We start from the raw sequence: 22055 nt of genomic DNA on the forward strand, positions 1-22055 counted from the left end.
TTTCTGATTTTGACTCATTTTATTTCTTTTTCATCTCTGATTACTGTGGCTAAACATTCCAAGACAATATTGAAAAGTAGAGGTGAGGGTGGGCAACCTTGTCTTGTTCCTGATCATAGAGGAAATGGGTTTAGCTTTTCACCATTGAGAAAGATGTCGGCTGTGGGTCTGTCATATATGGTCTTTATTATGTTGAGCTAGGTTCCTTCTATGCTTACTTTCTGGAGGTTTTTTTTTTTATCATAAATCCGTGTTGAATTTTGTCAAAAGCTTTTTCTACATGTATTAAAATGATCATATGGTTTTCCTACTTTAATTTGTTAAAATGGTTTATCACAATGATTGATTTGTGTATATGAAGAATACTTGCATTCCTGGTATAAACCCCAGTTGATTATGGTGTATGATCCTTTTAATGTGCTGTTGGAATCTGTTCGCCAATATTTTGGTGAGGATTTTTGCATCTATGTTCATCATTGATATTGACCATTAGTTTTCTTTCTTTGTGACACCTTTATCGGGTTTTGGTATCAGGGTGATGGTGGCCTCGTAGAAAGAACTTGGGAGTGTTCCTCCCTCTGCTTTATTTTGGAAGAGTTTGAGAAGGAAAAGTGTTAACTCTACTGTAAATGTTTGTTAGAATTAGCCTGTGAAGCCATCTGATCCTGGGTTTCTGTGTGTTGGAAGATTTTTAATCACAGTTTCAACTTCAGTGCTTGTGATTGGTCTGTTTATATTTTCTATTTCTTCCTGGTTCTGTCTCAGAAAGTTTTGTTTTTCTATGAATGTGTCCATTTCTTACAGGTTGTCCATTTTATTGGTATATAGTTGTTTGTAGTAATTTCCCATGATCCTTTGTATTTTTGAAGGGTCAGTTGTTACTTCTCCTTTTTCTTTTCTAATTCTGCTGATTTGAATCTCCTCCCTTTTTTTCTTGATGAGACTGGTTAATGGTTTTTCAATTTTGTTTATGTTCTCAAAGAACCAGCTTTTAGTTTAATTGGTCTTTGCTATTGTTTTCTTCAATTATTTTTCACTTTTTTATGATCTGATCTTTACGATTTCTTTCTTTCTGCTAACTTTGTGGGGTTTTTTTTGTTGTTGTTCTTCTTTCTGTAATTGTTTTACATGTAAGATTAGGTTGTTTATTTGAGACATTTCTTGTTTATTGAGGTAGGATTGAATTGCTATAAACATCCCTCTTAAAACTGCTTTTTCTGCATCCCATAGGTTTTGGGTCATCGTGTTTTCATTGCCATTTTTTTCATGGTATTTTTTGATTTCCTCTTTTATTTCTTCAGTGATCTCTTGATTGTTTAGTAGTGTATTGTTTAACCTCTGTATGTTTTTATTTTTTACAGTTGTTTTTCTGTAGTTGATATCTAGTCTCATAGTGTTGTGGTCAGAAAAGATACCCTGACATCATCACAATTTTCTTAAATTTACCAAGGCTTGATTTGTGATCCAGGATATGATCTATCCTGAAGAATGTTCCATGGGCACTAGACAAGAAACTGTATTCTGTTGTTTTTGGATGGAATGTCCTATAACTATCAATTAAGTCCATCTTGTTTAATGTATCATTTAAACCTTGTGTTTCCTTATTTATTTCCATTTTGGATGATCTGTCCATTGGTGAATATGGGTTCTTAAAGTTCCCTTGTATTATTATGTTTCTGTTGATTTCCCTGTTTATGGCTGTTAGTATTTGCTGTGTGTATTGAGGTGCTCCTTTGTTTGATTCATAAATATTTACACTTGTTATATCTTCTTCTTGGATTGATCCTTTGTTCATTATGTAGTGTCCTTCTCTTACAATAGTCTTTATTTTAAATCCTTTTTTGTCTGATATGAGAATTGCTACTCCAGCTTTCTTTTCATTTCAATTTGCATGGAATTTCTTTTTCCATTCCCTCACTTTCAGTCTGTATGTGTCCCTAGGTCTGAAGTGAGTCTCTTGTAGACAGCATATATAGAGATCTCTTTTTTTTGGTATCCATTCAGCTAGTCTATGTCTTAGTTGGAGCATTTTATCCATTTAGATTTAAGGTAATTTTCCATATGTATGTTCCTATTGCCATTCTCTCAATGGTTTTGTGTTTGTTTTTGCACATCACTTCCTTCTCTTGTGTTTCTTCCCTAGATAAGTTCATTTACCATTTGTTTCAAAGCTGGTTTGGTGATGTTGCATTCTCTTAGCTTTTGCTTATTTGTAAAGGGTTTAATTTGTCTCTCAAATGTGAATGAGATCCTTGCTGGGTAGAATAATCTTGGTTGTAGGTTTTTCTGTTTCATCACTTTTAATGTGTCCTGCCACTTCCTTCTGGCCTGCAGAGTTTCTGCTGAAAACTCAGCTCTTAACCTTTTTTGGATTCCCTTGTATATTATTTGTTGTTTTCCCTTGCTGCTTTTAATATTTTTTTTGTATTTAATTTTTGATAGTTTGATTAATATGTGTGTTGGAATGTTTCACCTAGGATTTATCCTGTATGGGTCTCTCTGTGCTTCCAGGACTTGATTGACTATTTCCTTTCCCATATTAGGGAAGTTTTCTGCCACAATGTCTTCAAATATTTTCTCAGTCCCTTTCTTTTTCTCTTCTTCTTCTGTGTCTCCTATAATTTGAATGTTGATTCACTGAATGTTTTCCCAGAATCTCTGAGACTGTCCTCAATTCTTTTCACTCTTTTTTCTTTATTCTGCTCTGCAGTAGTTATTTCCACTATTTTATCTTCCAGGACACTTACCCGTTCTTCTTCCTCAGTTATTCTGCTATTGATTCCTTCTAGAGAATTTTAAATTTCATTTATTGTGTTGATCATCATTGTTTGTTTGTTCTTTAGTTCTTGTGGGTACTTGTTAAACGTTTATTTTCTTTTCTCTATTCTATTTCCAAGATTTTGCATCATGTTTCCTATCATTACTCTGAACTCTTTTGCAAGTAAACTGTCTATTTCCTCTTCATTTGTTTGTTCTGGTGGGTTTTTACCTTGTTCCTTCATCTGCTACATATTTCTCTGTTTTCTCATTTTGCTTAGCTTACTGTGTTTGGGGTCTCCTTTTCACAGGTTACAGATTAGTAGTTCCCATTGTTTTTCTTGTCTGCCCCCAGTGGATAATGCTGGTTCAGTCGATTTTCTAGGCTTCCTGGTGGAGGAGACTGGTGACTCTGTTCTGGTGAATGAGGCTCAATTTTGTCTTTCTGGTGTTTAGGATCACATTTGGTGGTGTGTTTTGCGGTGTCTTTGATCCTCTTATGATTTTAGATAGCCTTTCTGTTTATGGGTGGGATTTTGTTCCTTCCTTGCTATTTGTTTGGCATGGTGTGTCCAGCATCGAGGCTTGCTGGTCATTGAGTGGAGCTGGGTCTTAGTGTTGAGACAGAGATCTCTGGGAGAGCTCTTGCTGATTGATATTACATGGGGCTGGGAAGTCTCTTGTGGTCCAGTGTCCTGAACTCGCCTCTCCCATCACAGAAGCTCAGGCCTGATACCTGGCCAGACCCCCAAAACATTGTCAGCCACACCACTCGTGTGCTAGAAGATCCACATTTCATTTGGAAAGAAAATAAATCTAGCAATCTCATTTCAGACATAGCCCATCAACTTTTTTTCCCTTTGTGCTTTGTCTGTTTCACTTACTCATTGCGGACCCTGTGCAGAGGCCTTGCCCTAGCCCTTCAGGCCAGATTTCCTCGTACAATGGCTGAGCTGACACTTCAGTTCGGGGTGTGCACTGAACCTCCTCAGCGGACACTCATCTCAAGATGGTGGCGGGCCATGTGCAGAGACACTACATACAACCCACAGTATCTGACCATATTTTTTAACCCGCTATCACAAAATACATTTTATATCAGTCAACTCTAAGCCTACTTTTGAAAAGCATGGCAAAGCTAATTGAATATGGAGCCAGTCAAGAAATATGGTCAAATGCCTATGTCTCCATTGAACAATGCCTCAGTCTGTCTAAAACATAAAACAATAGGTAATTGTAGGATGGGAACATTCCTAATCTGTGCATGGGGCTTGCAACAACAGAAGCAAGAAATGACTGAAACAACAAAACAGTGGCATGTTCCAAAATGCTTTGCACTTTATAGCTCAGTAATGTGTCCTTTAATTCATGTCTTGCAGGTTCTATCAGTCATTCCCCCTGTTCTATTAAATGTTTGTTTGTAAAATATTGTCTGAATTGAGAAAGACTAAATTTTGATGGAAATTAAAAAGCCATATTTATCCCCGCAATTGCCACTATTTGTGTACAAATTTTTTCACATGCATACTGACTTATGACCCATATTTTAACCCTTTGATGAATGTTCAAAGTTACTAATAAAACTTGCTTTCTAGCTCAAAATATTTTTATTATTTAAAGGCTGAGTTCAACTTAATAAAATTTGGTATGATTTGTAACATACTAAAAGATATTTTTGCTGCCTATCTACCGTGTTTCTCCTACTCTTGCTGCCACCATTAACTTTTTCAAATACCTTTCCATGATAGTTAATACCCACAATTAGAGTTCAACTTACACAAGCATAGTTACTAATCTAAGTTGGATCATTGCCTCCAGGTGGTCCTTACTAAGATAACAGACATGATTAGGAATGGAGGAGCAGAGGTTAAGATCCTGATTGAATGGTAAGTTTTGATGGAGAAGGGGAAGCAGAAAAGTTTTCACATACGAGCCTTTATTGGGGTCATATGATGAGGTATGATTTTGGAGACCATACATAGCAAGTTGTGGCAATGAAGCCTTTAAGCATTCCAAAGTCACATCAAAATTTCATTATAAGATAGCTCTTTATAGGGAAAATAATCTTTAGCAAAGTGCTCAGATCTTGAAAGTACTAGGCAGAGTGAAACAAAATGAAAAAAAAAATACTCTCTGTATTTCTCTGTGTGTGTTGTGTGTGTGTACATACATATATATTTCGCTTGACTATAGTGCTTGACTATAGTGATGCTTTACATATATTTCTTCTGATTATCTTGCACTAGCCTGTGAGTTAGGCATAGAGGGTCTAATTACAGGTTTTTGTTTTCTTGTTATTTAAAATATGTGGTAAGCAGAGCACAAGAGAGATTAATAGCCTTTTCAAAGTCATACAGCTAGTTAATGTTAGAGCCAGTACTAAACCAAAATTCTGAGTATGTCTCAGTTTTCAAATTGTGCTCCAAGGTTTCTTAGTGTTTCTGGGAAATTTTAGTGGTTGTTACAAGAGGACAGGAACAAGAGACAGTGAGTGGGTCTGAATAGCTCTTACTTTGTCTCTCTGTGTATCAAGAGGTCACTCTTCTTAGTTTATTTGTTTTAGCTTGGATCCCTTCCCACTTCTCTCTGATGCCCTTTGCCTTACCCTCTTCCTGATTTAAACTCAATTTGGGCTCCATTGTCCAGAAACTGAAGCCACAGCTGAAATGTAAAGAAAAAAAATATTGACATTGAACTTCCAAGGTCCCAGGTCCTAGCATAAATCTTGTATTTAGAAGAATACTTAGCTAGCCATTTCTCCCATCACAAGAGGAGGAAAAAAGAACTCTCTGGGCTACAGAAGAGGCAATAAGAGTTTGGAGATAATAGAAAGTTGGAAATAACATGGGAACCCTGTCTAAGATCTGGGGAAATAGGGAATATTTTGAGTTTGGATTTCCCCAAGAGAAGATATTTGAACCTCTTTCTCTGGTGAAACACAGAGGTTCATGCAAGACTCATAGAAAAGTATTACTTTGAACACATCACATTATAAAAATTGATAGTATGACATGTCAAACAATTGGAGTATCAGAGAGAGTTCCTTGGATTTTCTGAAGCTCTGGAGTGGTTAAATATACAGATATCCTATAGTTCCCAGGAGGCAGGTGCAGTAGTTAGCTGAGGAGGAGAGAAAGTCAGCTGACATACAGGGGACCTTCGGGTGGTATGAGAGAAGGCTATAGCAGAGGTCAAGAGTGGATAATCCAGCAAGGAGTCAGATAAGGACACCATTATGTCAAAATGATGCTAGCAAGCAAGAGAATGTAACCCAGTATTAGAAGTAGTTGCATATCATAAAACCAAGACAAATCAATATCTAGAGTAAGTTCAAAGTGGCATTTATATAAGCTTCCAATGTAAACTTAGAATATACCACAGGGAGAAAGAAGGGGCGACAGTGATACCATGAATTTGATCACATTCAAATTAAAATGACTGAGAAAAATAGTAAAAGTGACTGAGTTTGTATGAAAGTAACTTGATAACTATTTCTGCTTCAAACAAATGGAGGCTCCAGTAGAAATTAATTTTAAGTTTTGAAAAATATGTTACATACTTAACACACCTAAGTTCAGAGTACTATGAAATTTAAACATGGTGCTAATATATCAGCTTTCCATATAAGATTTTATTTTTAACAGAGAATAGCATCAAGTGAAAAAAGAAAAAGAAAACTGGTCTGAATCTGCATGAGACTGACAGTCTACCTGTTAAGGGGTAAAACACATTAGTGAAAAAATGTGCACCTCAACTCCTAACAGTGCATGTACATTTTCCTCAGAATTACAAGGATGGTGGAGGGTTATTAAGCTTTCAGGCTGGAAGGATTTAATGTTGAAATGAGATTGCCCTTAAAAGTAACCTAGACTTATAGTTTTCTGTAACATTAGAGCTGGGTGTAACTTAAGGATCATCATTTTCATTCTACTGATAAGAAAACTGAGACCAATATCAGTGAGATTCCTTGGCCTCCTTAACCCTGTGCTCTGATTTTACAGCTATCAATAATGAAGGACTTTAGCTGAGTTCTAGGAAATGTCTGGCTTGGATTATATTCATGTTAAAAAATAAATGAGAGACATCCCTTGTGGTCCCGTGGTTAAGACTTCACCTTCCAATGCAGTGGGTGCAGGTTTGATTCCTGGTTAGGGAGCTAAGATCCCACATGCCTCACAGACAAAAGCCAAAACATGAAAACAGAAGCAATATTATAACAAATTCAATAAAGACTTTAAAAATGGTCCACATCAAAAAAAATCTTTAAAAATTAAAAAATAAATAAACAAGAGGTAAGAATAATGTCCCATGGGATTATCATTACTTTGGAATATTATGAGAAGTAAATGGATAATTGAATATAAAATATTTTAAAAACTGTTAATTACTATACAAATGTGAAGGATCTCTATTAATGCCATAAATGAAGTCATATGATGACTCAATGCACCACAGTGCCTAGGTTAGAGTCTCCCAGATGGAGAAAATAATCTTTTTGTCTGAGTTAATGGTGCAAGGTGAAAATGAAATTATTCCTTTAACATATGGCAGACAGCTATTTTAGACACTGCAGCATGGCTTTGACTACCTTCTTCATTAGCTTAGCTTGCATGAAATCCACAAACTTTATTAGTGGTCATAAAATGATGAGGCCCTTCTCAGAAATGACTACAGAATTGGCCTCTGTGACCTTCCTCAGTCCTGCAGCCTGCTTCATATTGACCACAGCAATAGTAATTTTTAAATTATATCCAAATTTGACAGCCATTCATTTCAAATGACACCTTGATTTTCATATTACTGCACAGAACTAAAAGGAGAGCCTGACAAGATTGTATTACCTACCTTTGTAACTTTGAAGATGTCAATCAAATCTTTTATAACTCTTCTTTGACAGCAACGTTCCTATGCTCTACAATAACAACATAGTATGTAGAGTCAAAAACAAGTCAGTAAAGACTACTTTTTCTTCTTTTATTACCTGTCAGACATGCAATTGATTTGGATATTTGCTTATTTTTAATTTGCTTTTGTTTTGTTTTCCAAATAAAATAATCACTTTTATTATAATGGATTTTGTTATATCTGCTAGTAAACACAGACAAAAAATAAATAAACAAAACAACACACCTATAAATAACCTGTTCTTTATAACAAATGGATTTTCTCCAGGCTGTGTCCAGATGTTACTGCTATGCATTTATTTCACAAGAGCAGCTTGCTAAGAACTGTACCTGATTGGCCCTGGCTCTGGCCCTGGCCCTACCAAATGTGATCATAATCCACAGTTGCAGGTGTTAGCAGAGGTCTGCAGAAGACCCACCACCTCATGATTTTGATCATATTGCAATCTATGGTAGTGTAAAATGTGAAACTTCAGGACTTGCTTGACCTGCACATTTTCCCCCTTTAAGGTCCTTATCTACCATATTGCAAAACACCTTTGTATCCTGCACCTTACATTACCTGTCTTTGGACCTATCTTGAGACGTGCTGAAAGCCTCATTGCGTTTGAGACACTGATTTACCCTGTAATGTACCTTGGATCAAAATTAGAGCAATATGTCTTATGGCAGCTTTCCTCAGTTTTAAAGGGGGAAATTACAGTTTGTCCAGGAATCTACTGCTTCACTAATTTTGAATTCAGAGGAAATATTTATTTTCATTGTATCATCTTGATTGCATCCGCACCTCATGTTGATCTCAAGCATCTCACCCTGACATTAAATATCTTTTAAAAGATATAATACTGTAAAAATGAAACAATACAAAGCAAAACAAAAAAACTATCACTGTCTTCTCTCTGAGAGGCCCTTAGATTCAGGGACTTCTATACACACCATATCAAGAGTTCATTAAGTCATTTGACAAGTATTCTCACAACACTTTTGAGGATAGAGTTTACTGGGTGACTGGTGAGATAGAAGTGCATGTTAATTCCTCCCTTGAAAGTGCAGGGCAAACTTGGTAAAAATCACACTTGTTAAATAATATATGTACATCTTGGGTGAAGGTTAGGTTTCTTAAACCACAAAGTTGATTTCTTAGCATGTGAAATCAATGTACTAAGTGTGCTCTTTAATGTTTCTTATATGTGTAGTGAATATGAATTCTTATCCTCTAAAAAAGGGATAAGGAAGTGGCAGCTGAGTGATCAAATGTCTAAGTGTCAGTGGTAGAGACAGAGTTCAAAGCTATTTCCATTTCTCCACTTTTATATCATCTTTTTCTAATCTGGCTTCCACAGTCCCTCATCACTTCACAAAACTGTTCTTGCTGAGATCATCAGTAATATCTGTATCCTCTAAACCAAGGACCACTTATCAGTCCTCAACTTAATTTACCTTTCTGAAACATTTTCTTCTTTTGGCTACCATGATTCCACACTCACCTAGAGGTAGCCTGCTTCTCTGTCTATCCCTATCAATGTCATTTAGGGATTCCAACTCCTCAAGGGCTCCTGAAGAATGAACTTTTCAAATTATGGTTCAACATTCTTTTGAAATATCATTATGACCTCCCAGTTAATGAATAACAATTTCATCTTCTGTGTATTGTGGTCACTCAAAGAACTCAATCTTTCCCTGAATGATTATCATGGTGAAATTGATCTGAATGAGCCTTGGTTTGGAAATGAATATGGGTTACAATTGTCTTTGTTGAATCCACTCAAGATGCCACATATTATATCCTAACTCAGGTCTCATAAGACATTGACCATTTTCTACTATTTGGCAATTTTTAATTTCAAATTTAACTTAATAACAAATTGGAGCCATATTCTCTCTTTGCACCTTCAAGTACATATAGCCCATTCTGATTCAGTTTACTTCTTGGTCAATAGATCAAAATCAGGCAAACTCAGGCTAAGTTCACCAAATTCTATGAAAATGGTCAAGTCTGAATTACTATTGGGAATCTTTTAAGAAGGGTTCTTCTATTGAGGTCTCCTATATGATATACATTTTTTTCAGATTTATCAGCCCACTTTAATTTTATTGTTAGATTAGATTATGGCTTGAAATATCACAGAACATAGATTATGAGACATTGATGAACAGAGAGAAAAAAAATTCACAAGAAGTTACAGAGCCAGATTTTGAAGCAGTAAACTAGCTGCATCTAAATGATTCTACCTTTATTTCCAAGAAGAAAAACATATTGTAGAATTATTTTGTCATCAACATGTTCTACTATCTGACATTGCTATGACTTTAATCAGTATGTAAAAATCATTGAAACTGTAAATCCTGTCTTTGCTGTCATGCAAACTTGTACTGACCCAATTGAAAATCACATTTTAAAAGTCTTGATTTTTTAATTTAAAAATATTGTCAAGTGGTATGCAAATTCAGTAACAGAATCTTTAAAAGTCTCATGGGGGGATCTAGCATAGCTTATTTTTAAGAGAGTTGTATTTTATTGTAAGTGTTGGTTCTTTGTGCACAGCCTAACATATGTCACCAAAATGTGTTATCTCCCTAGGTAACTCTTGAGCAAAATCTGTCATGTTTTATAAGAATATTGACTATTTTACTTTAACTTTTATTTTAACAACTGATTCTGAACTTGGGCTATTTTATGCACTTGTATATAACCCTAGGTATTTTCTATGTTGTATCTAAAATGTAGAACACCAAGTTTTACTTGAATTATGCTTTATTTCTCTTATTATACACTGAAGATCTTTTAAATTAAAACATATTTAATATATAAAGGTGAATTTAAGGTATACAACATGTTGATTTGATACATTTTTATATTGTAATATGATTGCCATTTTAGTAATAGCACTTTTATCACATCACATAGTTATTTAATTTTTCGTGGTTGTAATACTTAAGATCTCATCTCTTTGCAATTTTGATGATTATAATGCAATATTATTGTCAATATGCACTGTATTGTGCATTAGATCGCTAGAACTTATTTACTACTCATTGTAAGTTTGTACACTTAAGCGACATGTCTCCAATTTCCCCACCCTCCAGTCCCTGGCAACCACAATTTTATACTGCTTTTTTGAATTTGGCTTTTCAGATTTAATATATGAGTGATATCATACAATATTTGTCTTTCTCTGTCTGAGTTATCTCACTGAACATAATGTCCTCAAGGCCCATCCATGTTATTTCAAATGGCAGGATTTCTTTATTTTACATGGCTGAATAATATTTCATTTTGTGTGTGTGTGTGTGTGTGTGTGTGTGTGTGTGTGTATCACATCTTCTTTATCCATTCACTTGTTGATGGGCACTTAGGTTGTTTCCATATCTTGCCTATTGTGAATAATACTGAAGTAAACATGGGAATGCAGACATCTCTTTGATATCTTATTTTTCATTTCCTTTGGATATATACCTAGAAGTAGAATTGCTGGATCATATGGTAGTTTTATTTTTAATTTTTAAAGAAAACTCCATACTGTTCTCCATAGTGGCTGCACCAATTTACATTCCCACCAACATTATATGGGGCTCCCTATTCTTCACATTCTCACCAATACTCATTATCTGTTGTCTTGATGATAATAACCATTCTAATAGGTGTGAGGTGATGTCTCATTGTAGTTTTGGTCTACATTTCCCTGATGATTAGTGGTGTTAAACATCTTTTCATGTACCTGTTGATCATTGTATGTCTTCCTTGGAAAGGTGTCTATTTAGTTCCTGTGCCTATTTTAATAGATTTTTTTGTTATTGAAAGTATTTTATTATTCACTCCCTTCACTTGATATTCTGGCTCATCATTATTATCTATCTTTCCTCTCCTCTTCTTGGATCCATAGTGTTTTATTTCCTTGTTTTATTTTCACCATTTGGTTTAAAGATAGTTTTGAACAGTGTTTAAGAGTACAGATTTTGGAGTTCAATGGCATAATAGTTAAAGCCCTAGACGTGGAGTCAGACAGAAAAGTTTATATCCTACTCTGCTAGTTATCAGCTATGTTATCTGAGGTAAATTATTTAAACTTTCTGACCCTCAATTTCCACATCTATAAAATCGATATTACAATGCTTAGTTTACAGATATGTGTTCTCAATTAAAATAATTAATTGTGTACCTTTCACTTAGCATAATGTTTGGCACATAAACACATGATACATAGTAGCTGTTATTATTACTAATATTGTTATTATTAAAACAAATATTGGGGACAAAATATAGAATTTACATTAATGAAGTATTTTATTAAAATATAATGTAATAAACACTTTTATAGCTAGCTTAGACAAAGAGATGCAAAGAGTTTACCAAATAAAAACTACTTTCAAAGAATCCACATATTGGTGTATTAAGGATGTAAAATCTAATGCCTGTGCTCATCTTTACTCCAAAGTAATATTTATTGAAGTCTTAGACTTTAAGAGGACATGAAAGAGATGGTAACATGTTCCAAGTTTGGGGAACTTTGTCTATTTACTCTCACTTTACCTGTTCATTTATATTTGACCTTTTAGAGTCAGTAAAGTCTTTCTGAGAGATAGAAAGTAATATATAGGTTGCTTAACAAATGAAAACTCCAAGGGCAAAACTGCCTTCAGGAACAGCTATATTTAGGGTTAAATGATGTTATCAGGACTCCGTCTCAGTTCACCTCTATGTTATGACTCTTCAGCTGGGTTGGCTTCATACTCACACTCTATGAAGTCAGAAGGTAGTGACAATGCAGTGCATACATCATCTCAGTTTTCTATCCAAGCAAAAGGAATAACAGCCTCTTTTCCAAAAATATCAGCAAAACTTTAATTGCATATGACTGGCTACAGTAGAAAAGATATCCATCCTTAAAGTGATGACTGAGAACAGAGAAATGGTTTGGGCTAATCAGGGTGTAACCTTGGAGGTCTGGGATGGTCTCAATCTTATACAGACCATATGGATTGAGAGTAAAGAAGAGGATAGTTCTCAAAGAAACAGCTAGATACTTGTTTTAACAAAAGGGTATTGAGCAAAAAATAGATGTCTACTGTAGATTGTGGCGAATATAGTCAATTATTATATAGTATCTTCATATGGTGACAGATTGGTAACTAAAATTATTATGATGGTCATTTTGCAATGTATAGAAATATTGAATCACTATGTTGTATACCTGGAAGAAACAAACTCATAGAAAAATAGATCAGATTTGTGGTTACCAGAGGTAGGAGAAGGGGTAGGGGAAATTTGATGAAGGCAGCTGAAAGGTAGAAACTTCCAGTTATAAGATAAATAAGTACTAGGGATGCAATGTACAATATGATAAATATAATTAACACTGTTATATGTTATATATAAAAGTTGTTAAGAGAGTAAATACTAAGGCTTCTCATAACAAGGAAAAACATTTTTTTCTATTTCTTTAAATCTGTATCAATATGAGATGATGGATGTTCACTAAACTTTTTGTGGTCTTCAGTTCATAATGTATGCAAGTCAAATTATTATGCTGTACACCGTAAACTTATACAGTGCTGTATGCCAATTATATATCAAGAAACCTGGAAGAAAGAAAAAGACTTTTTCAAGCTGAAATGTTTAAAAGATATACCCAAAGATGACTTAAGCATCTAATGATCATATGGCTAGAAGAATTTCTCTGTTACATCACAACAAATTGATCAATAATTTGATTTGATTAGGCCAATATGATTTTATCAACTATCACATGGAATCACAGATTATTCTCTTCATCAATTTTTATTGCATGCTATATATTGGAACTGTGCTTAATACCCATTGTTGAAAGAGATTAATTAATTATTTGCAAGTTATAGATGCCTAATTAATTTAAAGTCAATATCAGAAAGTAAAATAAATAATGTCATTATTACCCATAACTTTTTCCAAGTATTACTCGAGGTTAAAAATATTAAATAACTAAACTGTATAATTTGAATTTTCATACCTCATATCATATATTTGGTAAAAGCGGCAAACTGTCAGTAATATGTTTTTAAAGTCAGAAGCAGAATAACAGAGTAAAGAGAAAATGACAAGAAGATGTAAAATTGAAACAGTAAAAGTGTGATTAAGGAGTTTAAAATTTTGGACTATTAACTTGAACTCAAATTCTAGAACCAACATTGTTACAGAATCAATTGTACTTTGTTATCCTTTCTAACCTCACTCTTTAATGAAACTACTGGCTTTGGTGTGTGAATCATTCATTTTAAAATACTTTTGAAAATGAAGCTGAGATTTTTCAAAAATGATGTATCATTCCATAAATATGCTTATCTTTAAAAGCTGCTCATCAATTTGCAACTTCTTATAAAATTTAACCATGGTCAGTGCTTTAGTAACTATAGAAAAGAAAGACCTGGTACACATGGAAGGTTCAATATGCTCCAAATTGTGCTACATGAAAAAAAAAAACTATTAAAATATAAAATAGAGATCAATAAGTCTAATTAACATTAAAAATTGACAAGCTGTTAATGGAATAAGAAAAAGTGTCAAAGACAATATCTTTTGGGGTAATATAGTTTTATTTTCATTATTCTACTGCTTTTACAATTCATGATTCAGGTTAAGCCAGAGACAAAAATTGGTAGATACAGTACTTATAATAGACCCTATATACCTATAAGGAAACTGCTATATATGGGCTTATGAAATTCATAAATTGAGTTTTCACTTTTAAGATGTCTCACAAATTCCACAACCAACGACTACTGTCTTTATGTTCTTTTATGGAAAGGTGATATAATAAAAAATATCCCAGGCCCAGTGAAAACTTGGTCCTTTCAGGGGAGGATTAAGGAGATAGACTTGGCATGCTGTTGATACTAACGCAATAGAGTTTTTGGCCTAGGGATAAGAAAAAAGAGATATTCTCATGCTCTCATTCTCAACTAGGAAGTCTAGTTTGAGTAGACTGTGTAGCCATTGGCTTGATCATGGAATTCAGGTAGTCATGAATGGCTTACAATCCAAGGAGAAAGGTTTAGTTTCCTGAGGTGAGAGTTTGGTTAATGCACCTAAAGGAGAGTTTTAACTCAGAATAGAAAGCTTCTGAATAAAGAACAATAAATATCAGGGCAAAGAGATGGAAATTTAAAGAGCTGTAAGCTTGTCATAGTGATAATGGAAGCACTTAGTAACAAATCTGGTGTCTGTTTTCCATTTTCTAAACTAGCAGGTCTATATTTATCCTAGGTCAGAATTCTAAGAATCTTAACTACTGGGAACATAAATGTAAATCAGAAACAAAATAGTTTCTAATCAGAAAATTTATATTATAAAGGTCCTGAATTTTGCTCTGTGGGAGAAACAGAGCCACCTCTTGGCAAAATAGATAGATGTTGATAGATAGATAGATAGATAGATAGATGATAGATAGATAAGATAGAAAGGTATAGAGAGTTAAATAAATTTAAAAATATATGAAATTAGTGAAATAGACTGTGAATTATAGTAACAGGATATATTATCAACCTTGAGAAGTGATTTCTTAACTTCCACTGGGGGCCTGTAAAGATAGAGAGGATTTTTAAGACAGACCTTCGGCCTTCATCAGTTTTACCCAGTTTTATTTCCTTTTACCTTTTCTGTTTGACACTTCATTTCTTCCATTTTACTCATTATTTCCTATTCATCTTCAGGACTTATGTCACCTTATCTGCCCAGCCCTTAGCATCTTTTTCTTGTAGTTTTTCCTCGTCCTATCTGTTCTTTTCTATCTGCAATTGTATACCAAATGTTTCTGTATTGATATCCCACTCTATATCTGCAGAACTCTCCTTTTTCTCCCCAGAAATAAAGTTTCCAAAGGAAGAGACATTTGGAAAGTACAATTGAAGAATGGCTACCAGTCCAACAGCTGATCTTTGATAATCAGACCAGTGATGTAACATGCACTGTTTTTAATCAACGAGTTAAACATTTTCTGTTTAAACATTTTCTGCATGCTTCCAATATTTATAAAATGTTCAAAAATTAGGATTTTTAGAACCTGTATCTTATTAACCAAAATGTGGAAATGTTCATCATCAAAGACTGATCCCTTGATGCTATGTAAATTCATACATTGTTTAGAGAAGAACTACAGGAGATAAGATCATCACAGTTATTTTTATGGTCTGTAAAGAACAACTGTTAAAAGTGAGTCATGAAGGATTTACCAGTGTAACAATATGGTGGATTACATGTTTTAGAAAACATCTCCTTTTACAAAATATCCAAAAATCTGGATAAAAAATATTTTAAAACAGTTAAATGTATTGTACAAATGTTAGGAACATAAAGGACATGGTTAGAGGATAAAATTACTGAGGAAACATGAATCACCAAAACTATATTGAAGCCAAGCACTGTTCTTGTATCATCTGTCAATTTCTTGTTTTCATGGGTCAGAAGCAGAGGAGAAGAGACAGAACCTAGGAACAAAGCAAGGTAGAAAGTTGAATTGAGGGCCTCATATAAAGAAGGTATATCTTAAGAGCCATACCCTCAGTTTGATTAAATAAGAAAAAAAGATTAATTTCTCACTAAAAGAAGCAGTTTAAAACACCTGATTAACTTGAACTTGGCTTTTTGAGGAAAGAAAAAACATGCTCTGAGGATCCTTAAACACAAGATAGCCCTCATGTGAATTTGAGGCTTGAATCAAACTGTGTGGCCTCCAAAAGTCAAAGATGAGAAACAAGAATGATATCATAAAATGATGGACTAGGAAGCCCCAGGATCTTGTTTCTCCATCAAAATATCAAAAATAACAAAACTGGGTAAAATAACCTCATAGGAACTCTGATGAACAGTCAAAGGTCTTTGGCAATCAAAAAACACCCAATTAAGAAAAATCCACATTAACAATGGCAGGAAATTTTATGGCATTTTTACTCACCCATGTCCCACACTCTCCCTAGCATGGCAAAGTATTGTTCAGGTGGAGACAACTCAGTTCCCAATTTATTCCCTCAAACATGAGGGAGTAGAACAGACCATGTTTTCAACATTCTAACCAGTGTGAGGGATAGCTGAAAGAATTGTCCCCATTTCACCTAACTCAGATATCAGGTGGGAAGAAGCAGCAGGCACTTCTCAGGAAAGGTACAGGGAAAATAAGACCCACAGACACCTGGGGGAAGATACTGCACCAGAGACCAACCAGAGACTAACTAAGGAACTCAGAAAAAGTTAAAAGGAGACTATCTGGGAAATTAAACATTCAAAAGAAGCCATGTAACACAGGGGAATCAAAGAATCACACAGGCCCAGGCAAAATGTATTCTCAGAAAAGTTTTCAGAAGACTTTAACTTCTGGCTGTTTGCAAGGATCACACCACACCAAGGTAATTAGTGAAGAACTATCTCAGCACAGAGTTAGTCCACCAAGACTGAGAGAAGCAGCTGTTTTTTTTTTTAATGCCCAACTTTCAATGACAATAAAAATTAAAAGGCATACAAAGAAATAGGAAAATATTGCCCATTTGAAGGAAGAAAATAAATTATCAGACACCTTCCCTGAAGAGATACAGGAATCAGATTCAATAGGTAAAGTCTCTAAAAAAACTGTCTTAAATATGATCAAAGAGCTAAAGAAATATACAAATAATGAAAGGAACTCAGGAAAATGATATATGAATAAAATAAAAATATTAAAAAATATAAAACTTATAAAAAGGAACCGAACAGAAATTATAGAACTAAAAAATAACATAATTGAATTGAAAAATTCACTAGAGAGCTTCAACAGCAGACTCGAAGAGGCAGAATAAAGAATCAGCAAACTTGAAGATAGGTCATTTGAAATTATTGAGTCTGAGAAACCAAAAGAAAAAAAGAATAAAGAAAAGTGAGCAGAGTTTAAGGAACTTACAGAACGCAATCAAGTAGACAAATATACACATCAGGGATGTCCCAGAAAGAGAAGAGAGAGAGAAAGGGGCAGAGGATTACTTGAAGAAATAATGGCTGAAAACATCCCCAAATTGATTTTTAAAATCTGAATATGTAAATAAAAGAAGCTCAGCAAACTCCAAGCAGGATAACTCAGAGACCCATGCTGAGACACATAAAAATAAAACTGTTAAGTAATGATTTAAAAAATCCTCAACTTGGACTTTCCTGGAGGTCCAGTGATTAAGACTCTGTGCTTCCACTTCAGGGGGCGTGGGTTTCATCCCTGGATGGAGAATTAAGATCTTGCATGCCGCTTAGTGCAGCCAAAATTAAAAAAATAAATTTAAAAAATAAAAATAAATAAAAAATCCTCAACAAAATACCAGGAAATCAAATTTTGCAGCATATTAAGAGGATTACATGCCATGAGCATGTGTTTTATTCCTGGAATACAAGGGTAATACAATATATGAAAATCAATCAATATAATACACCACATTAATGGAGTAAAGGAAAAACACCCCACAGGATTTTCTCAATTGATGAAGAAAAAGCACTTGACAATTTCAACATCTTTCATGATGAAAACATTCATCAAACTAAGGAAGAAAGGAAATTTATTCAACATAATACAAGCCATGTATGAAAAACCCACAGCTAAGATCAAACTTAATGGTGAAAGATTGAAAGGTTTTTCCCGAAAATCAGGAACAAGACAAGGATGCCAAATTCTGCCACTTTCATTCAACATAGAACTGGGAGTTCTAACCAGAGCAGAAATGCAAGAAAAGGAAATAAAAATGTCCAAACTGGAAAGAAAGAAGTGAAATGATCTCTTCACAGATGAAATTATCTTATATGTAGAAATTCCCAAAAGATTCCACAAAACATCTATTAGAACTAATAAACAAATTCATCATCTTGCAAATCCAAAATAAATATACAAAAAGTCAGTTTAGTTTCTATACACTAAAAGTGAAAAATCTGAAAAATAATTTAAGAAATTAATTCCATTTACAATAACATCAAGAAAAAGGAAAATGCTTAGGAATAACCTTAACCAAGAAGGTGAAAGACATGAATACTTAAAACTACAATCAGTTCTGAAAGAAATTAAAGAAGACATAAACAATTGGTAATACATCTCCTGTTTATGGATTATAAGACTTAATATGTTAAGAATGGAAATATTACCCAAACCAATCTACATATTCAATGTAATTGCCATCAAAATTCCAATGAATTTTTTTCAAAAATAGAGAAATTTATATGGAATCTCAAAGGACCTTGAGTAGCCAAAAATATTTTGAAAAAAAAAAAGAACAAAGTTGGAGGACTCATAATTCTTGATTTCAAAACTTACTATGAAGCTACTGTAATAAAAACATCGTGTTGTTGACATTTAGACAGATACATAGAACAATGGAATAGAATAGAGAGCCCAGAAATAAATGTCACATATACTGCCAAGTGATGTTCAACAAGGTTGCCAAGACAAATTAATGGCGAAAGGACAGATATCTATGTGCAAAAGAACGAAGTTGGACACTTACATTGCACCATATATAAAAGTGTATGCAAAGTAGATCAAAGACCTAAATATAAGTACTAAAAGCATAAAACTTAAACAAAAATATAGGGAAAAAGTGTCATGGCACTGGATTTGGCTATGACAACAAAAGCACAGGCAACATAAGAAAATAGATAAAAAGGACTTCATCAAAAAAAAAAAATATATATATGCATCAAAGGACACTGTCAAGAAAGTGAAAAGGCAGCCACAGTATAGGAGAAAATATTTGCTAATTGTATGCCTGGTAAGGGATTAGTAGTCAGAATATATAAAAAGCTCATACAACTCAACAACAAGAGCAACAACAAAAGAAACCCAATTTAAAAATTGTTATACATTTCTCCAAGGAAAATACACAAATGGCCAATAAGTACATGAAATAATCTTCAACATCACTAGTCATTAGGGAAATGCAAGTTGAACCCACTCAGAATGGCTATTTTAAAAACCCCAGAACAGAAAGCAAGTGTTGAGAATGTGGAGCAATTGGAGTCTTGTGCATTGCTATTGGAAATGTAAAATGGTGAAGCCTCTGTGGAAAGCTGTACAGCATTTCCTCAAAAAATTAAATATAGAGTTATTGTATGATTAAGCAATTCCCCTTCTAGGTATACACACAAAAGGATTATAAGCAAGGATTCAAATAGATATCTTCACACTAATTTTCATAGCAGAATTATTACAGTAGCCAAAAGATGGGAACAACCCAAATATCCATCAACAGATGAATAGATAAATGTAATGTTTTATAAACATTCATACATACATTCAGTGGAATATTATACATACATATAATGGAATATTACTCAACCTTAAAAGGAACGAAATTCTGATACATGGTAGAATATGGACGTTCATACTGAAGACATGTTAAATGAAATAAATCAGACATAAAAAGACAAATATCATATGATTCCACCTGTATGAGGTATTTAATATAGTCAAATTCATATAGACATAAAGGAGAATAGTGGTTACCAGGGTCTAGGAGGAGGAGGGAATGGAGGTTTATTTTTTAATGAGTAAAGTGTTTCAGTTTGGGATGATGAAAAAGTTCTGGTAATAGATAGCGATGATGGTTGCACAACAATGTGAATAGACTTAATGTTACAAAATTGTACATTTAAAAATGATAAATTTTATGTTATGCATATTTTATCACAATAAAAAGAATCAAAGCTGAACCCCTAGTTTACACTTTCCTGTATTGGTAGTGCCCCCCAAAACCTAGCATAAATAACCAATATCTTCTATAATGGAAAGCATTTTAAAGTCTCACGTCTAAATGTTTCACAGATAACATTTCATCAAGCATAAGTTCATAGTAAAAACAAAAACAAAAGAAAAAAGAAAACAAATCCAAAAAACCCACATAAGTAAACAAGACATCCTATGTGAGAATCAACAGAAAAAATATACTATATTGAGACTCCAAATACTGCATAAACTTGAGTCACTAAGTAGAAGATACTATAACTATCTAAAATGGACATATGTGAAATATAAAGATACAGTTTAAACATAAATGGATGGGGCTTCCCTGGTGGTGCAGTGGTTGAGAGTCTGCCTGCTGATGCAGGGGACATGGGTTCATACCCCGGTCTGGGAAGATCCCACATGCCGCAGAGCGGCTGGGCCTGTGAGCCATGGTCACTGAGCCTGCGCATCCGGAGCCTGTGCTCCGCAACAGGAGAGGCCACAACAGTGAGAGGCCCACATACCACAATAAATAAATAAATAAATAAATAAATAAATAAATAAATAAATAAAATAAAACATAAATGGATGGGAAAAAATACACATCATGCTGTCAGTAGGCCTATCAATGCTATATTAATACCAGGCAAAATAGACTTCAGTGTAGAGATAAGAGGGACAATTTTGTAATGACTAAAGAGTCAATCCAGCATGAAGGTTGACAATTAGATGTATGTAGGCACCTCATAACAGAGCTTCATAATAAATGTAGAAAAATTTGACAGAATTGAAGCCAAAAACACAATTATAATTGGACAGCTTCACCTCTATCTTTCTCTTCTTCTCTCTGATCCCCATCATTATTTTATAGAAAAACTAGACAAAAAGTGAAGATATAAAGCATCTAAATAACACTATTCACCACATTGACCTAAGTAATATTTATAGATCACTACACTTAAGTTCTTCACAATACATATTCTTTTCAAGAGAACATAGTCCTTTCCCAAGGTAGACCATGTTAGGCCAGAAAAAAATAACTCTCAACTCATTTAAAAAAGGTAAAATCATACAGAATATATTCTCTGATCACAACAGAATTAAAATAAAAATCAAGGAAAATATTCAGCAGCATGAGCTGTTGTATATTTTGTAGATTAATCCCTTGTTGGTTGCTTCTCTTGCAAATATTTTCTCCCATTGTGAGGGTTGTCTTTTCATTTTGCTTATGGTTTCCTTTGCTGGGCAGGAGCTTTTAACTTTAATTAAGTCCCATTTGTTTATTTTTGTTTTTATTTTCATTACTCTAGGAGGTAGATCTAAAAAGATCTTGCTGCAATTTATATTAGAGAGTGTCCTGCCAAAGTTTTCCTCTTAAGAGTTTTATAGTACCTGGCCTTATATTTAGGTCTTTAATCCATTTTATTTTTGTGTATGGTGTTAGGGAGTGTTCTAATTTAATTCTTTTACATGTAGCTGTCCAGTTTTCCCAGCACCACTTATTGAAGAGACTCTTTTCTCCATTGTATATTCTTGCCTCCTTTGTGATAGGTTAGTTGCCCGTAGGTGTGTGGGTTTATCTCTGGACTTTCTATCCTGTTCTGTTGGTCTGTATTTCTGTTTTTGTGCCAGTACCATACTGTCTTGGTTGCTGTAATTTTGTAGTATAGTCTGAAGTCAGAGAGCTTGATTCCTCCAA

Source organism: Delphinus delphis, chromosome X, assembly GCF_949987515.2.
Source record: "Delphinus delphis chromosome X, mDelDel1.2, whole genome shotgun sequence".
Classification (NCBI taxonomy): domain Eukaryota; kingdom Metazoa; phylum Chordata; class Mammalia; order Artiodactyla; family Delphinidae; genus Delphinus; species Delphinus delphis.